The sequence below is a fragment of the Triticum dicoccoides genome, chromosome 7A (genome assembly GCF_002162155.2).
Source record: "Triticum dicoccoides isolate Atlit2015 ecotype Zavitan chromosome 7A, WEW_v2.0, whole genome shotgun sequence".
Lineage (NCBI taxonomy): Eukaryota > Viridiplantae > Streptophyta > Magnoliopsida > Poales > Poaceae > Triticum > Triticum dicoccoides.
The window spans coordinates 703,309,622-703,315,605 of NC_041392.1; positions in this window are offsets into that span (position 1 = coordinate 703,309,622).

The window sequence follows — 5,984 nt, forward strand, 5'->3', positions numbered from 1 at the left end:
AAAATTTTGAATTTCTGCTACGTTCCCCAACAGCTACGCCCGGTCCTTGCGAAGGTTAAAACAGCACCAACTTGACAAACTATCGTTGTGATTTTGATGCGTAGGTAAGATTGGTTCTTGCTTAAGCCCGTAGCAGCCGCGTAAAACTTGCAGCAACAAAGTAGAGGACGTCTAACTTGTTTTTGCAGGGCATGTTGTGATGTGATATGGTCAAGACATGATGCTAAATTTTATTGTATGAGATGATCATGTTTTGTAACCGAGTTATCGGCAACTGGCAGGAGCCATATGGTTGTCGCTTTATTGTATGCAATGCAATCGCGTTGTAATGCTTTACTTTATCACTAAGCGGTAGCGATAGTCGTGGAAGCATAAGATTGGTAATACGACAACGATGCTACGATGGAGATCAAGGTGTCGTGCCGGTGACGATGGTGATCATGACGGTGCTTCGGAGATAGAGATCACAAGCACAAGATGATGATGGCCATATCATATCACTTATATTGATTGCATGTGATGTTTATCTTTTATGCATCTTATCTTGCTTTGATTGACGGTAGCATTATAAGATGATCTCTCACTAATTATCAAGAAGTGTTCTCACTGAGTATGCACCGTTGCGAAAGTTCTTCGTGTTGAGACACCACGTGATGATCGGGTGTGATAGGCTCTACGTTCAAATACAACGGGTGCAAAACAGTTGCACACGCGGAATACTCAGGTTATACTTGACGAGCCAAGCATATACAGATATGGCCTCAGAACGCGGAGACCGAAAGGTCGAGCGTGAATCATATAGTACATATGATCAACATAGTGATGTTCACCAATGAAACTACTCCATCTCACGTGATGATCGGACATGGTTCAGTTGATTTGGATGACGTAATCACTTAGAGGATTAGAGGGATGTCTATCTAAGTGGGAGTTCTTAAGTAATATGATTAGATTGAACTTAAATTTATCATGAACTTAGTCCTAGTAGTATTTTGCAAATTATGTTATAGATCAATAGCTCGCGTTGTTGCTTCCCTGTGTTTATTTTGATATGTTCCTAGAGAAAATTGTGTTGAAAGATGTTAGTAGCAATGGTGCGGATTGGATCCGTGATCTGAGGTTTATCCTCATTGATGCACCGCTAGGTGACAGACCTATTGCAGGAGCAGATGCAGACGTTATGAACGTTTGGCTAGCTCAATATGATGACTACTTGATAGTTTAGTGCACCATACTTAAATGGCTTAGAATCGGGACTTCAAAGACGTTTTGAACGTCATGGACCATATGAGATGTTCCAGGAGTTGAAGTTAATATTTCAAGCAAATACCCGAGTTGAGAGATATGAAGTCTCCAACAAGTTCTATAGCTAAAAGATGGAGGAGAATCGCTCAACTAGTGAGCATGTGCTCAGATTGTCTGGGTACTACAATCGCTTGAATCAAGTGGGAGTTAATCTTCCAGATAAGATAGTGATTGACAGAATTCTCTAGTCACCATCACCAAATTAGTAGAACTTCGTGATGAACTATAATATGCAAGGGATAACGGAAACAACTCCCAAGCTCTTCGTGATGCTGAAATCAACGAAGGTAGAAATCAAGAAAAACATCAAGTGTTGATGGTTGACAAGACCACTAGTTTCAAGAAAAGGGCAAAGGGAAGAAGGGGAACTTCAAGAAGAACGGCAAGCAAGTTGCTGCTCAAGTGAAGAAGCCCAAGTCCGATCCTAAGCCTGAGACTAAGTGCTTCTACTGCAAAGGGACTGGTCACTAGAAGCAGAACTACCCCAAGTGATTGGCGGATAAGAAGGATGGCAAAGTGAACATAAGTATATTTGATATACATGTTATTGATGTGTACTTTACTAGTGTTTATAGCAACCCCTCAGTAATAGATACTAGTTCAGTTGCTAAGATTAGTAACTCGAAACGGGAGTTGCAGAATAAACAGAGACTAGTTAAGGGTGAAGTGACGATGTGTGTTGGAAGTGGTTCCAAGATTGATATGATCATCATCGCACACTCCCTATACTTTTAGGATTAGTGTTGAACCTAAATAAGTGTTATTTGGTGTTTGCGTTGAGCATGAATATGATTTGATCATGTTTATTGTAATAGGGTTATTCATTTAAGTAAGAGAATAAATTGTTGTTCTGTTTACATGAATAAAACCTTATATGGTTACACACCCAATGAAAATAGTTCGTTGGATCTCGATCGTAGTAATACACATAATCATAATATTGAAACCAAAAGATGCAAAGTTAATAATGATAGTGCAACTTATTTGTGGCACTGCTGTTTAGGTCATATTGGTGTAAAGCGCATGAAGAAACTCCATGCTGATGGGCTTTTGGAATCACTTGATTATGAATTAGTTGATGCTTGCGAACCATGCCTCATGGGCAAGATGACTAAGACTCCGTTCTTCGGAACAATGGAGCGAGCAACAAATTTGTTGGAAATCATACATACTGATGTATGTGGTCCGATGAATATTGAGACTTGCGACAGATATCATTATTTTCTGATCTTCACAGATGATTTCAGCAGATATGAGTATATCTACTTGATGAAACATAAGTATGAAACATTTGAAAAGTTCAAAGAATTTCAGAGTAAAGTGGAAAATCATCGTAACAAGAAAATAAAGTTTCTACAATCTGATCGTGGAGAAGAGTATTTGAGTTATGAGTTTGGTCTTCAGTTAAAACAATGTGAAATAGTTTTACTACTCACGCCACCTGGAACACCACAACATAATGGTGTGTCCGAATGTCATAACCGTACTTTATTAGATATGGTGCGACCTATGATGTCTCTTACCGATCTACCACTATCGTTTTGGGGTTATGCATTAAAGACAGCTGCATTCACGTTTAAAAGGGCACCATCTAAGTCCGTTGAGACGACACAATCTGAACTGTGGTTTGGCAAGAAACCAAAGTTGTCGTTTCTTAAAGTTTGGGATTGTGATGCTTATATGAAAAAGTTTCATCCTGATAAGCTCAAACCCAAATCGGAGAAATATGTCTTCATAGGATACCCAAAGGAGACTATTGGGTACACCTTCTATCACAGATCCGAAGGCAAGACATTCATTGCTAAGAATGGATCCTCCAGAGAAGGAGTTTCTCTCGAAAGAAGTGAGTGGGAGGAAAGTAGAAAACTTGATAAGGTAATTGTACCATCTCCCGTATTGGAAAGTAGTGCATCACAGAAATCTGTTCTTGTGACTACTACACCAATTAGTGAGGAAGCTAATGATGATGATCATGTAACTTCAGATCAAGTTACTACCAAATCTCGTAGGTAAACCAGAGTGAGATCTGCACCAGAGTGGTATGGTAATCCTGTTTTGGAAGTCATGTTACTAGACCATGACGAACTTGCGAACTATGAAGAAGCGATGGTGAGCCCAGATTCCGCAAAATGGCTTGAAGCCATGAAATCTGAGATGGGGTCCATGTATGAGAACAAAGTATGGACTTTAGTTGACTTGCCCGATGATCGGCAAGCAATAGAAAATAAATGGATCTTCAAGAAGAAGACTGACGCTGACGGTAATATTACTGTCTACAAAGCTAGAATTGTCGCAAAAGGTTTTCAACAAAGTTCAAGGTGTTGACTACGATGAGATTTTCTCACTCGTATCGATGCATAAAAGTCTGTCCAAATCATGTTAGCAATTGCCGCATTTTATGAAATCTGGCAAATGGATAACAAAACTGCAATCCTTAATGGATTTCTTAAAGAAAGAGTTGTATATGATGCAACCAGAAGGTTTTGTCAATCCTAAAGGTGCTAACAAAATAAGGAAGCTCCAGCGATCCATCTATGGACTGGTGCAAGCATCTCGGAGTTGGAATAAACACTTTGATAGTATGATCAAAGCATATAGATTTGTACAGACTTGTGGTGAAGCCTGTATTTACAAGAAAGTGAGCACTACAACATTTCTGATAAGTATATGTGAATGACATATTGTTGATCGGAAATAATGTAGAATTATTCTGCAAAGCATAAAGGAGTGTTTGAAAGGAGTTTTTCAAAGAAATACCTCGGTGAAGCTGCTTACATATTGAGCATCAAGATCTATAGAGATAGATCAAGACGCTTGATAAGTTTTTTTCAATGAGTACATACATTGACAAGATTTTGAAGTAGTTCAAAATGGAACAGTCATAGAAAGGGTTCTTACCTATGTTACAAGGTATGTAATTGAGTAAGACTCAAAGCCCGACCACGGCAGAAGATAGAAAGAGAATGAAAGTCATTCCCTATGCCTCAGCCATAGGTTCTATAAAGTATGCCATGCTGTGTACCAGATCTATTGTATACCCTACACTGATTTTGGCAAGGGAGTACAATGGTGATCTAGGAGTAGATCACTGGACAGCGGTCAAAATTATCCTTAGTGGAATAAGGATATGTTTCTCGATTATGGAGGTGACAAAAGGTTCGTCGTAAAGAGTTACATCGATGCAAGTTTTGACACTGATCTAGATAACTTTAAGTCTCAATCTGGATACATATTGAAAGTGGGAGCAATTAGCTAGAGTAGCTCCGTGCAAAGCAATGTTGACATAGATATTTGCAAAATACATACGGATCTGAATATGGCAGACCCGTTGACTAAAATTCTCTCACAAGCAAAACATGATCACACCTTAAGTACTCTTTGGGTGTTAATCACATAGCGATGTGAACTAGATTACTGAATCTAGTAAACCCTTTGGGTGTTGGTCACATGGCGATGTGAACTATGGGTGTTAATCACATGATGATGTGAACTATCGATGTTAATCACATGGTGATGTAATCTAGATTATTGACTCTAGTGCAAGTGGGAGACTGAAGGAAATATGCCCGAGGGGCAATAATAAAGTTATTATTTATTTCCTTATATCATGATAAAAGTTTATTATTCATGCTAGAATTGTATTAATCGGAAACATAATACATGTGTGAATACATAGACAAACAGAGTGTCACTAGTATGCCTCTACTTGACTAGCTCGTTAATCAAAGATGGTTATGTTTCCTAACCATGGACAAAGAGTTGTCATTTGATTAACGGGATCACATCATTAGTTGAATGATCTGATTGACATGACCCATTCCATTAGCTTAGCACCCGATCGTTTAGTATGTTGCTATTGCTTTCTTCATGACTTATACATGTTCCTATGACTATGAGATTATGCAACTCCCGTTTGCCCGAGGAACACTTTGTGTGCTACCAAACATCACAACGTAACTGGGTGATTATAAAGGAGCTCTACAGGTGTCTCCAAAGGTACATGTTGGGTTGGCGTATTTCGAGATTAGGATTTGTCACTCCGATTGTCGGAGAGGTATCTCTGGGCCCTCTCGGTAATGCACATCACTTAAGCCTTGCAAGCATTGCAACTAAATGAGTTAGTTGCGGGATGATGTATTACGGAACGAGTAAAGAGACTTGCCGGTAACGAGATTGAACTAGGTATGGGATACCGACGATCGAATCTCGGGCAAGTAACATACCGATGACAAAGGGAACAACGTATGTTGTTATGCGGTCTGACCGATAAAAGATCTTCGTAGAATATGTAGGAGCCAATATGAGCATCCAGGTTCCGCTATTGGTTATTGACCGGAGACGTGTCTCGGTCATGTCTACATTGTTCTCGAACCCGTAGGGTCCGCACGCTTAAGGTTACGATGACAGTTATATTATGAGTTTATGCATTTTGATGTACCGAAGTTTGTTGGGAGTCCCGGATATGATCACGGACATGACGAGGAGTCTCGAAATGGTCGAGACATAAAGATTGATATATTGGAAGCCTATATTTGGATATCGAAAGTGTTTCGGGTGAAATCGGGATTTTACCGGAGTACCGGGAGGTTACCGGAACCCCCCGGAAGGTATATGGGCCTTAGTGGGCCTTAGTGGAAGAGAGGAGAGGTGGCCATAGATGGGCCACGCGCCCCTCCCCC